This window comes from Tetrao urogallus (assembly GCF_951394365.1).
Source record: "Tetrao urogallus genome assembly, chromosome: 2".
Taxonomy (NCBI): Eukaryota; Metazoa; Chordata; class Aves; order Galliformes; family Phasianidae; genus Tetrao; species Tetrao urogallus.
The window spans coordinates 10,098,562-10,113,297 of record NC_136814.1 but is presented as its reverse complement, the minus strand read 5'-3'; positions in this window follow the sequence as shown (position 1 = coordinate 10,113,297).

Genomic DNA, 14,736 nt, shown 5'->3' with positions numbered 1-14,736 from the left:
GTGTGGATCCAGGAGTTGGATTCAGTGATCCTTATGGGTCCCTTCCAATTTGGGATATTCTGATTCTGTGACTGGAAGGCATATATATTCTGATTTGATGACTTGGAAGCCCAAAAACACAGCCATTAAGAGAAAGGAAAGAGGTGATCATGGCTGGAGAGGCTTATCCCTGGAGTCAAAGATTGTAACAATAAATTATGGCAAAAAAAAAAAAAAAAAAAAAAAAAAGTTTTTTGATAATGAGCTTCAGTTTTATTTTGAATTCAAAAATTGTGAAAGGAAACCAATAGTAATTAGACTCAGCACATGGTAATTTTATGCAAAGGGAGCATAAAAATAAAATTATACCTACAAGCCAGTAGGAGAGAATATTTCATTAAGCTAGGGCAACTCCGTATATGAGTTTATAAAGCCCAAAATATTTATCTTGAAAAGTCGATCTCATTCTTTCCAATGGTACAGCTGTGTTTGTTTATCTAAGGACAAAAGTTGGTCTTGGAGGTGGAATATCTTTGTCTGATGTTTCAGCCCTTAGAGTCTAGTAGAATTCTACACATAATTAACACTTCTCTGATGCGTAATACATCACAACATAAGTGTTGGGTCAAGCGTTTGGTTTCTTGCCTCTATTATTATTATCAGTCCCACGGAAATTCTAAGCACTGTAAAAAGCAAGAAGATCACATTGCCTGTGGCTAAGAATTTTGCTGCAGATGGACTTCATAGCCCCTGGACTTTCGCTGTCAGAAACAAAGAAGCATGAAAATGTCTCAACCTCTTCATTTCTGAAACTCTAGGGATGGATCTTAAACAGTTCTCATTATTTTGGTAAGCCTAATTCCCATATAAATAGAATTCATTTTGTATTTGGGCGCCCAATTTATTGAATTTGATCCTCAGTTGAAGAGTATGTGCAGATCAGAACAAGTATCAAATCAGCAGACCACACAGCTTAAATACAAATATATCGCATTTTGATTATATTTGATTTTGATATATATTTTTTGGAATATTTTTGTTATCATGTCATCATCTGCCACTTTATATATCATTGTCAGCAAAGGACTACTATAAACATCCTCTTTTTCTTTCTTCATCATCTTCGTTTTGAATCAGCTGCAAGGACACAAAAACAGCAGAACAATAAGTGAATAGAAATTTAGTGTCCTCGTTTAGGAAACATGCAGTACGAAACTGAAATAGATTTAACAGGATAAATATCAGAAAGCAAGTTGCCATCCATACCTTAATAAAGCATAACTTACCAAATATACAGAATGTTTATGTGCTATGTAGTCATATATCTTCAGAATTTCACTTACCTACAGAAAAGCACATGATTAAAGTGAAATGTATATTAGATTGCTTCTATACCACTTCTCTTGTAAATTGTCTTGTTTTTCACTTGGTCAAATCAGAGTTATCCTGACTTCCATCATTTTCCATGAAATGAGGATCTGGCATGCTATACATAATTCTCTATGAATTGCTCTGAGAAATTAATTTTCTGTAAAAATAAAACACAAAATGCATCATGAGGAAAATGTGTGAGATCAGCCATACTCGTCTCACCAAAATGAGGGACTCAAACTCAGCAGTGAAAAGAAACATGGATAATAATTTGTTGTTTTTTTATACTTGGACCAGAAGAAATGTTATAGTGAAAAAAATTGTTCTGAAAGTCGGGAAAGAGCTGCATTAGCCTGAAATGCTAAGCAAGATAAATATTTAGGCACTTGGGCACCTCTGTTAGTGCTAGTATTGGCTTTTTTTCTTTTCTTTTTTTTTTTTTCTTTTTTTTTTCTTTTTTTTTTTTCGGATTGGAAATCATGGTTGACCTCTTAGACTTCAAACTGGTCACTTGTGACTAAAGTTTCTCTAAGTCAAATTGGATTCTATTCACTTCTGGCTGGAGGCTCTGGCTGCCAGCCAGGCTGCTTTGCCTAATTCAAGGCTTCAGTACAAATTTTTTACCAACTCCAGTCCCAAAAGCCTAATTGAGACACGACCCTCTTATATCCAAGAGCTGCTCCCATTTTCCAAGTAAGGTAGTGCTGCTGGCCTGAATGCTATCATGGAGAGATGTGAAGCTGCTGCTGCACTCCCAAGGGGAAGGAGAAGTAGCACAGTTGTATTCCTGCACCATCCCTCAGTTCTCAGGTTCTTCACCTGGATAGGATTTGAGACCCACTCTGCCCACGGATAGCAAGACTGAAAGAAAAGGCATGTCTGATACAACGGTTGCACCTTAAACTGCCATGCGTGCTCCCCCATAGGAGCACGACAGTTACTGAAGTTATTACAGACCTCTGTCTGGAGTTCATCTTTTTCTTCAGGAGCATCTGTCTCATTCGGAGAACAGGTTGAACTGAATTTGCAGTAGAGAACAGTTGACCATGGATAAAAGTTTGTTCCTGTTTCTTCTGTTTCTCAGTTACTTCACTGAATTTCCTTTCGGGGCTAGCACACTACCTGTGATCTGTGCTTGTCTGAATATCTTTTGAAATATCCACAGTTCTTTTTAAGTGTCTCAGCCTAACCTCTTCTGATATTTCCTCAGTTCCTTGCTGTGCTGGCGTTTTTTGAAAGATCTTTTAGCCCCACCGATATGCTGGCTGATTCAGCCACCACATTAAGCAAGCTTCCTACTTCCAGCCACTTCCACCTGCTGGACCCTCCAGAGAGCCAGAGCTCTTCTGAAGATACAGCAAGGGGACAGGTTTTCTTTGTTCTATTGAATGGCAGCCTCCTCTCACTATGCTTGCTAAAACTCAAGAATGGTGATACCTGATATAGGAGGATGGGTCTGCAGTGTGAGTGTAAAGATATATGTATGCTTCTGTACACCATGGTGTTAGGGAGACAGTTTCCACCAATACTGCTGAAATGTTTCATGTATGGATAGAAGGCACTGATTGTTTTCTACAACAGGTCTTAGCAAGTGCACATGAACGCTCATCCAAAAGGTGAATCTGATCCTTCAAAACAAGTCCAGGTAAGGATGCTGCTTCTGCCTGGTTTTGTGACAGTATCACTGTATGGCACCGAGTGAATGACAATTTTCTATGCATCATGCTATTCTCTGGTGTCTTGAACCAGTGTGAGTATTGTATCCCATGTACCCCCATTCTACAGCCAAAGGCTTCTGTTCAGTAGTACTACATCAACCCAATGTACCTTCAACAGTTTTGGCTTTTTCTGCTGTGGTACAGATCAGATAGTCACTATTTCTCTTTCTCCTACCGAGCAAAGCATGGAATAAATGTAAGAATATTTGCATCCTAAATAAGTTGCCAATTTTAATTTTTTCCTTTAGGGCATAATCTTCTTCATTTTGGACAGGTTATCTCACTCCATCAGGATCAGGCTGGCCTACTTTGTATGTAAACTTTCATTTGTCTGTCTAGTTGCAAATACATTTTTTATTTTGAAACAAAATTGGAAAACTGTGAATGTTTAGGTAGAGTGCATAGAGCACAGTCTGATTTTCCTCTTCTCTTCTGTGTCCTTACTTGGTCCTGTACGAAGCAGACACAAGTCTGCCAGTGAGCAGATTTACAGCCAAACGTGCAATTGATCACACAACTGTAGACCATTCAAGCTGTCTTTTTGTACAGAAATTACCTCTGTGCTTTAATTCCCAAAGTGTTCCCTTTTCTCACAGGTGTGACCAATGCTTAGCAAATCCACTTTCTCTTAATTGCAAGCACAGGTATTATTGTGCTCTGCATCGTGTATTTTAAGTATTTTATTTTTTACTTTTTTTGTTGTTTGTACTGTTTAAAATTAACTGGATCCCTTGCAGTTGCTCCTGATTTATTTGTGAATTCCTATAATCTTTGTCTCTCCTGTCTTTGGAAGGAGTAGCTCAGAAAAACAAAAACCCAACAAAAAAACCTGTACATTTTTCTTACAGGCAAATTTTACATTTCAGGTACTATTCTTCTGTAAAATTATATTATAAAAAAATGATCGAAGAGGTGGTGAAATATAAAGTTCTTTCATTAACTCAAGGATAGACCTAGTAGAGCTTTAGTGAGCCACTACTGTGGCTGCATATATGTTACTTTTATTGTATGCAGTTTAGTGATCACCAATTCTATTCAATCAGAGATATTTACGAGAGAGATCCTGCAAACCTTAAAACGATTGTTGGGTTGAAGTGAACATTAGTATGATATCATCTGATGATTTTCATTGGACTCATAGATAGAGGGTGGGAAAGAGGAAACAAGACCAACTGAGATTTAGATTTATAGTGAAGACGGTGAGGTGCAGGTGGGATGAGATGTATTCTGCAATTCTCCAGCACTAGAAGGAATTAGAAAAGAAAGTCTCCTTTGAGAAAAATGCACCGTTTATTTGTTCAAAGTGACCTTGCAATCCATCAGCCATTAATTTGATAGCAAAGAACGTGATCGCCACCCTGTGGTTGTGGGTAGAATTAGGCTAATGTAATGTCACTAATTAAAAAGTAATTAATGCTTCCTGCTGTCTGCAGTAAAGTTTTTTTGGTTGTGCTTTTTGGGTGTAGCTGGAGAGTTCGTAGAGATGCAGAAATATTTGAGAATGGAGGAGGTAGGACTGGGAGTTGAGGCTCCGGCATGACCAGGGAAAGAGGATTTATTTTGGGACATTTAGCTTCCAGAAATGAAACTCTTATCTCTGTGTGTAAGCTGTATTTTACACATTCCTGAGTTGCCTGAAGTTGACTTGGTTTTCACAGGATGACGAAAGTATTCCAGAAAAAAAGCAATGTGGGAAAAATGCTCTGTGCAATAATTTGTCCAAACATTTTTCTTGAAATTTCCCATTGAGAAAGGAAGCCCAAAATACAGAATGCCTAGAGGGGACTATTGCTGACATTGCAGAATCACAGAATTGTAGGGCTTGGGAGGGACCTCTGGAGATGATTGAGTTCAACTCCCTGCTACAGCAGTTCCCTACAGCAGGTTTTGCAGGACTCCACAACCTCTCTGGGCAGATTGTTCCAGTGCTCTTTCACCCTCACAGTGAAGATTTTTCTCATGTTCAGATAGAACTGCTGTATTCCATCCATGACATCAGCCCTAGTTTTGTAAGAAAATAGGCTTACGCTTCCTTAGCAGTTTTCTGAAATTCCTGACTCCCGAGAAGAATTGTGTTCACTAAGTCTATCTGTACATAGGCTGCCTTGGCTGAGGAATCATTGTCCTTTTGCAGAGGAAGACTGGGAAGATTAAGCTCCATATGCTTAAGCCATTCTATGTGAGCAACTTCTTAGCTCAAAATTACCAGCATCAGGCGATGGTTTTAAGAAGCCTGGTTGCTAATCCTATCTCTCTTTTTGTGAATGTTTAGTGCTCATGAATGTTTTAGGTGACCAAACAACATCTTCCCCTCACAGGAGCACTTTGCCTTTTGCACGAGATCCTTCTGGGAAGGTTCGGCTTTGTGGGACTGAGGACTTTCTCCATATCTTGCATCCCAAAAGTGCAGATGTTCTCTATAGCATGGAGCGCATCTTCCATGAGGAAGGAGGTTTTGTAGAGCATACAGCAACATCTTCTTGATGTTTGGTTTTCCTGTATTTTGAAGAAAAGATCTTGAGCTGATCTGCTTTCAGAGTACTTCCACAGCATTATTCTATTTCTGAGGCTAAGGCATTAAGAGAAGAGACCCAAGGAAATTTTGGTCATCTGTAATATAATTTAATTTAGAACTTAGAGCCCCCAAAAGTTAAGTGACTGCATTTAACCTGAAGCATACTTAACCTTTAACACAAGTTGACTAGTGTGGATTGCCCACCTTATGGTGGGAACTTATGCTAACATTTTTCTTCTACCAAATGCTTTTCCATCACACTGAGATCCTGTAAAGGCTGGGAATAAATATAACCAGTCACCTCAAAATCAAGATTGGAGGTGAAGAAATATAACTGCAGTGCAGTGTTACCATAGTAACAAAAGCTCTAAAGTGATCTAATCTACTGTTAAATTCCAGCTCAGAGATGAACGAAATCAACATAACAGAATAAATGTTACATTAAAAGGGGTAAAATGATATTTTGAGAGTGCTGTTATGTTTGTGTCCTCAAATACAGCATAAAAGCCACATTTGAAAGGAGAGGGAATTGGAATTGCACATTTATCATATTTGTTTCTAGCTCAGTCTCTAATTAATATCCTGCGAGGATAGCTGTCAGGTGACTGTTTAATATATAGCCCGAGTTTACTCACACAGATGTACAGCTTTTTATAATATTCTCTTCCTATTGTTCTGTTTGTGCAGATGGAGAATGGTGGCCCATCCTCTGTGCATCCCAGATTTTTGGAACCATTAAAGCCTCCCACCTCTCACTGTTGCTGGATCTAAATGAGTTGGAATGCTGAATCCTTCCTAAAAACTGGGTTAGACCGTGAGGAGCCTATAATGGGACATCGGTAGGCAAAGTTGTTTTCAATTTCATTTTTTTCTCCTTGTCTTAGGGAATGTTGACATATCAATGACTATTTTTCATTCTATTTCAAAAAAACAAGTCTGTAAAACCTCCCATGAAATTAATTAAAAAGCATATATCGTTTTGAGAAAGATTACTGGAAGTCATTCAACAGGAAAAGTTTATCACATTATGTCATGGCATGACATTCTCAAATATAAACCACATGCATTACCTGAACAGGCAGAGAGTAACATTGGTTTTTTAAGGTTTATTCTATTACCATTAAGGTCGTTGGGAGTTTCAGCTATCACTGAAGATTAGCTGTGATTTTAGTTTGCAGGATTGGAGGTTGGGTTGTTTTTATTTTAAGCAGTCAGTGCTTGTGCTGTAAGTTGGAAATTTTAATAGCTGTTATTTGAGCATTTCTAAACCGACTACAATAGGAAATTCGTTTTAGCAGTCTAGGCGAGTTCTGTATAATTTTGACTTATGCATAATAATGTAAAAATAAAAAGGAAATAGTTAAACTAACAGCAGTACATTTGTAATAACTTTAATAAAAAAAATTGACTAAGCGTTTTAAAATATTCAGTATAAAGAAAACTTCTTTCATTGACAGAGTTTGACCAAAAAACCCCAGTCTTTCTTAATCTAAGCAACTGGCAAATATTTCACAATAGAATATGTCTTCATGATCAAAGACGCTCCCAGAATTTCTCTCTGGCTCATAGCAAGGAATAAATTAGCTTTGTGTTTTAAAAGTAGGTCTTCAGCTGTATTTCATCAGCAAGGAACAGGTGAAAATAGAATTTACAGAGCATGTCTTCTAGTTTGTTTTAATAGCTCATAAACAGCTTGCAAACAGCATGCTTTAGAGTTACATTTTGCTTTTCCAATGGGAGAAGATGAGCTCTTAGAAAATGACAACTCATCTGCATGCAATTTACACACTGCATTTTTGCAGGAATACATTTAACTTTTTTGCACTGTTTTTTTTTTCTGGTAGTAGCATTTCATTTTCTCAGTGCAGCACAGAAGTTTTAAGTTCAGATTTTGAAAGGTAGATCCTATGTACTTTGCAGATGTAGACTTAAGAGTGCAAAAATAACAGGATGGCCCTCTTTCTAGCTCTTTCTTGAGCAATGTGTAAAATCTTATATGTATATAAATGTTTTGGTTTTTTTTTTTCTGATATCTAATTATGTATTTGTCTCTTTGTCCTTTATACCATGCTGATCGCTCTGGTATCTTACATAAAATTCTTGCTTCATTATTGAAAGGCATGGAAAGCAGAGCTATTTCTGAGGCAATAATCTTTGCTTTTATAGTCTATTCTCGTTCACATTGATTGCTTGAATTTGAAACTCTGATGACATTCTGAAAGTAATAAAAAACTGTGGAAGAATTTGTTTCTTTTTTGCCAATGTATTCTTATAAAGTCAAGCAGAGCTGCTTACAAGCATGGTACAGTTGCTGTTGACAAATTCAGGTAAATGAGGAGCAAAACAAATTCCATGAAGGTTGAAGCTGGAGCTTCCCTTGGCTGTTCTACAGGTATCCTTTCCTTTTCCAACTCAATCTGTCTTTATTCCATTTGAGACTTTCCTGAACTTGAATGGATGAAGTTCTGTGGGGAGAAAATAAACACCATCATTCTCTTCTCTCAAACTACACATTTTAAAAAAATTCTGAAGTGTGGTGCAGATTCCAAAGAGGCTGGGCTAACTCAAGAGTCTCTACCCCCATATACATTAAAATGTACTACAGTGTACCAGACCTTCTTATCTGTTCTATTTTTGAGTCCAATGTGATTCCTTACTTTAGTTTAGCCAGTTAAAAAGTGCAAGATGATGTGTGTTGATGCAGAGGAACAAAGTCTCATGATTGAATTTTCAGGTGTATCTCCTCCATAGGGTAAGACCTTTTTTCCTGTGTACAAGTATGCTAACAATTATTTGTTCCTATTCTTTTCATACTTCATGTAGATATTTTATAGGTAGCTTCAGGTAAGCATAGTAACATGCAGATAATTTTGTAAGTGAATACCACTTCTAAATCTTCTTTTTGTCAAACTTGAATTAATATTTTAGTTACATTTTACGGGTCCCATTTAGAGTTTCAATCTCTATACATATGGCATTGTGCTAACATATCTGAAATGTAACTTCTAATGTAGTCTTCAATAACTGAGAAAGTGAAGGTCTAGTTGAAAAGTCATTTATTTAGGCTTGAAAAAGCAGAGGCAGGTAGAGTGTGGTGACATGATAGAATGGGAATGTGAGAGATTTCAGGTCTGTTCTTTTTTTATAATGTCCACTTATCTTCGTGTTTCTTCTTGTAAACCACTTTGCAGATGAGAAACACAAGGATGTCCCTTGCTAAGGGTGGTCAGTGATTCATGTAGACTTCTATCTTGTTTTTAATATAGTCCAGGAGTAGGTATCTGTGAAAAATGACATATGAGTGGAGCAAGTACGCAGTTACACTTCTCCCACCACTTTCCCAAATTCTGGCAGTCTGTGGCTATTGACATACTGACCAAGTTTGTTGTATTAGTCATGTTTTTTTCTGGCATTTATAGGTCATTCTTTCACAGATTTCTTTTTCTCTCCAAAGCATCCTTGGCAACAAGTTTTGACATTTTAGTTATAGATTGTGGTCAGAGAGAAAAATCTACTTGCTTTTCCTAGTCTTAAAACTACTGCTTGAAATTACAGAACTGAAAAAGTACCAGATCAAACTCAGGCATAAGGAATAAGCACTTGGTTGCCTCTACTGGCTTTCATCTGCTGCTGTATCCATTTAGAGGTGGGTTGCCTAAGAATGCATGCAGCATTCAAGCTGTGGGTACACTGTAGGCTTATAAGGCGGTATAATACTGATTTTGCTTTTGTTTTTTATCCCTTCTTAATGATTCCTACCAGTCTATTTTCCTTCTTGGTGCCTCTGAGCCATGAGCTGACATTTTCAAAGAACTATCCGTAATGACTCTGAGATCTTCCCTGAATGCTGAGAGATAATTTAAAGTACATTAATATATACATATTTAGACTAGTTCTTCCCCAAATGCTTTACTTTAAAATTCATTTGACATTGATTGATTGTCTCGTCACACAGTATTGTGAGATCATTCTGCTACTTGTCACAGTCAGTTTTCATTTTTAGTACTCTGAATAATTTTGAATCACGAAGAAACTTTGCCGTCTTACTATTCATTGCTTTCTTGAGCTTTAAATATGCTGAAGAGGGCTCATACAGGCCCACAGTTTTGATGTGTTATGAAAAATGGCTATTCTTATGCTTTATGTTCTACCTTTTAATAACTCATTAATTCTGTAAAGGACATAGCTTGTAGCTCCATACAATTTAATTTTTTTAAGAGCCTTTGGTGAGAAGCCTTGTCAGAACCTTATTGGAAATCCAAGTGGAGCAGATCAATCGAAATGGCCTCATTCCCATTTATCAACTCTTTCAGCGAACTTGAATACCCTCAAGAGACATGACTTTGTGTCTCGGTTCTTCTGTGTTGTATTTATTTGCGTGTCTGCTACTTCTTCCTTTATTACAGTTTTTATCAATTCACTTGATATAAAAATGAGATTTACTGATCTGAACTTTACTGAGTTTTCCATTAATCTTTTAAAGAAAAACTTGGCTCACAAATCTATGTATCTCCACTGAAGCTTGTTTAAGCAAGGAGTGCTTTCATGTGTGATTTGTTTTCAGGTTCTTACTGAATATTAGTATCTATTCTTTCCTAATCTTAAACCTTCCTTGGTTACGTTTCAGTTTGAGGCAGTCAATGTGACTTTTCTCCTGGAAAGAAATGATCCAGTGTGCCATTTCTCTTGCTTCCTATCAAACACTGAAATAATGGATTTCAGAGCTCTGATAAATAGTGACCATTTGCTGCTTCTAGAAATTGTTTGGCAGACATGATACTACTGATACACTCTTTTGGAAAACTATCTTTCCTCTTTGTAATTTCATCCTTAAAATTCTCTTTTGTCTGTACATATTATGATTTTTAGATTTGATTTCCTAGCATGCACTTTTCCATTTTCTTCAGCTGAATGCAGCTTCCCATTCTTGATTTTTTGGATTTGCTGGAAGCATGAATGTAGTTTCCAATGTGATTTGTTATCTGCCCTCCCTTCTTTCACAAGTAAAATGAAATGGTTAACAGTACTGAAGTGTGAATTATCTCTACGAGGTGCTCAAATCAATCCTGTGCTGAGGGATTTTGACTCCCCCCTCTCTCTAGAAGCTCAATGAAGCCCACTAGCATGGCACTTGATCTGGTATTTTTAAAGCATTGCAGCCTGAGGTCAGCACCACTGTATCTTCAGAGCTAGTATTACCTGAGCTGGGTAAATTGAACCTTGGCACAGTATATTTTTCAGTCTCCTCTCCTGCCAGGTATCCAAGAGATGCTGTGTTGGATGCACATTCATTTCCAAGCTAAACGTGGTACTCACAGTTCACTTCATGTGTGTGCTGATGTCTTCACATGTTTCCTTCCAAATACTTGTGCACATTCTGAAAGCAGTGTGCCATGAAAGCATCTGCACGAAAGCACTTGTTATTAATGTGCCTCATTTATTTTGCTATTAATATGCCCAGTGCTGCTACTGACATCAGTAAAACATCTTCTAAACTAAATGTCTGTTTAGAAGTTGACTTTGCATGCTAGTTCACTAGCTTGGAAATAATGGTTGTAGGGCACATAACTCTCTGACTACACAGATGGCTTCTTCTTAAATGTTGAGAAGGTGAGTCTTTAAGAAAGTCTTTGTCAGGGAAGCATAACAATTGGCAGCTGAAGGGGGAAAGGTAATTTTTTGTAACAGAAGATTTTGTTGGCAGGAAGCAGACTTGAGATTGGACCAACAGGCAGCTAATTGAAAAAAATTAAAAATAAAAGACCCACACCAGACCAGGTTTCATCAACAAAATACTTAAAGGTAGACAAAATATTGAGCTTCTCTCTGTGCATATATTTAAGGTTTGCTTTGTTCACCATTGTTGATAGCAACTGCCTTTTAGGTAGAATGTCCCGTGAAGTGCCAGAACACCTTTCTGATGAGGTAACCTGGTGCCTGCTAAGTCTGTGCAAGGCTGGATCATCTGAGACAGGTTCTGATCTTACACCATTCTAAACACTCAAAGCATTTAAGCTGCAGATTTCTGTACTAAACACAGGGAATGTATCTGCGAAGTTAAACAATCTTGAGGCTCAATAATTGTAGGCCTTACTTAATTTGTAAAGAAATGTACAGATATAGAAAGTTGTTCTTGCAAACTACATTGTGGAAATAAAAAATATCTGGCTTTATAATTTTGCCATGTTGAACTAGGTATTTAGGAGAAGTTCCATCTAGCACTCATATCAATTGCTCTTTAACTCGTTAAAGAGTCTTCATTGCTTAATTGTGGTTTCTGTAGTCTTGGTTTTGCTTGGCATTGATGTCTTTCCATTTTATAGTAATGACATTTGTGAGGCTATGTATCGGTCTTTATTACTTCAGTCTATTCATTTCAGGTTCACCTTTACAAGAAAAAGACTATTATGTTGGAAGAAATCTCTAATACATTATTTAGCCTCCTTTTAACTGCAATAAAAGAGATTTCTCTACTGTAGATGATCTCTAATCCATGGATAGCCCCATCAAGGATATTGCCTGGGTATTATAAAAATGCTTGATACCTTATTCCTAGTGCTATATATGGCTGCCATTATTTCTCTGTATCTTTTCAGGAAAAGTTTATATGAATGTTTGTAGATCTGGAAGTACATTTCCTCCTGAGCAAAAAGAAGAACATTTCCTGTTTTCCGTTGTTTTAAATGCTATTTCTGTTCTACATCAGACATTTCTACTCTTATCCTCCAACTAGAATGCTGGTTTGTGGTTGAAATAGAGCTTCAAGATAACGTTTTGTCTTTATAAACTACTATCTTCAACGTTTGTTTCGCATACATCCAAAATGTGTTCATTTTTGGTGGTTAAGAATTTTGAGGCCAAATATTAAGTATGCATTAAAAAGTGTGAATAGTTCTTGCTTTGGTTGGATATTCTTTTTAAATTTCATTCATTTAAACTCTTTTTCTGCAGTTCTCTTGCATATTTAATACACTGATCAAATTTTTTTTTGAATTGTAAAGGAATCTCACAAAACTTTGAAATGGTTTTGTTCAACATTAAGGTATGTGGAACAGCCATCACTTGTGTCTGTCTCAGCCAGTGTCTTTCTCTTAAAGGCAGAACTTTGATACTCTTCTTTTGCTGCATATGGAATATTTCTCTATTCATGCATCAGTGGCAGAATATCAATGTTGAGATATGTGATACAAAAGTCAGAGAAAAAAGGGCACTAACAGCTAGAACAAAAGCTACTGGAGCTGTAGAAAGTTTCCATCAATTTATATTAATAAGATACCAGTGTGGGGAATTAAGCTGTTAACCCATCAGCTTAATATGAAGCGTTCTCAGCAATTTGAGTCCTCTCCTTTCCCTGTAAAAGACATAATACAACTAACTGAGTTAAGGGCCTGTCTTAAGATGGTACCACCACAGTGTCTCTAGTACTGGATACCCTTTTCCATTAAGTTAGTAGAAAGTTTTATGAGTCTGGAGCTCTTCACACTTTCTTTGTATTATTTTCATCATAATACAAGTAAGTGATTCGGAATACAAGTAAGTGAACGGTGATTCAGAGAAAATCAGACAAGTTACTCTTATGGGTATACAGAACAGGTTGATCACACTTTTGTTTTCTAAAATACACCAAAATTTCTGTTTATTACTGAACTCAAGGCTTGCCTGGAGGATTCCCACAAAGCAGAACAAGCACTGTGTATTTCAGAGTGCTGTAGATCCTAATACTGGACTGATAAGCAGCCCATGTGAATGCAGACTTGGCTGGCAGCACCTCTTCTTGGAGAGAGGCAGCAAGCAACTTCCAACATTTCTACTCTGGCTGTAGTCTGTGGAGTTAGTTAGTATGCTGCAGCTGTGCAGATTTTCATTTCTGATAGAACTTAGCCTGAGAGGTATTTGCTGATGATTGTCAACAATCAAATGAATTATAGATGATGTTGGTAAACAAAATGCTGCCTTGATGAATGATGAGTTGGTTATACTATGACAAGACTGCTAAGTCATTCAAAGTACTGATTAAACCCATTACAGTAAAATAATCACCATCCATTACCTTTAATGTCGTGAACTGACAACCTAGTTAAGGCAGCTGATGGTGTCAGCAAAATGATTTGTTGGTCTTCTTGTCCAACAACAATAAATCACTTCGATAAATCAATGAACAGTAGCAATAAAACAATATATTTTCATTTTTCTTGACATTCAATTACAGAGTGTGTATATGGACTTATTCTTAAACACTCAGTGATATGGCAGGATTCAGCATCCACCAGTAACTAATACATACAGTTGTTGAAATCTAGTTTTGTCCAATCATCTTTTTCCCTTTCTGGTTTTTTTTCTGCTATGTCTCCTGTTGTGATACACCACTTGTTTTACTCAGCTAGATTTCCTCAGGTCTAAATGGCAGAACTTATACAATACTTTTCACTGCATCCAAAGAAGTTTCATCTTCTAAAGATTTTAGAGATACAGCACTTTTTTCAAAACCTGGAGGATAATAGTAATGTTCTTCATTTTTCTTCTTGCTAGTAATGCCTCCAGGCAACTAAAGTCCATAATTTGGCTTATAGATTAGGTGAAAATTGAACTTGAAATGCATTTGGTCAGCCAGAACAGAATCCAGACTTCTGTGTTGCTTGTTGATGAAACTATAAAACTTAACTTAAATGGCAGCCAGTCTTCTCACTGTTCTGCCATCATCAGGGCAATGCCAATCTGTCCTTGCAAGTAGGCAAAGAGTATTGGGAGTGTTGGATTTTATTTTAGAAGAGCACATCAGTATTTGCCTATTTCTCTGTCTCTTCAGAGATATGTTTGTGTGTGTGTGATATTAAAGTTTTGGTTATGCACTGAATTTCAACCAGAGTAGCAGTTTCCCTGGAAATCAGTCATATGCTCCTTGGCAATTATGAAGGGCAAGGCATCTCCTGAAGACTGAACTTATCAAGTACTTGTATTAGAAAGCATTGTGCATTTTAATTGAGTGTGTAGAAGGCTAAAATCCTTTATTTATTTCAGATTAAGAAAAGATTTGGAGTACTTTAACAATTTTTTTCTGAATTCCTTCCTCTTTCCCACCCATGCACACAAACACGCACTGAGTCAGACCTTAAGGAATTCAGAGGATATAGATGTTTTGTGTAATTCAAAGCA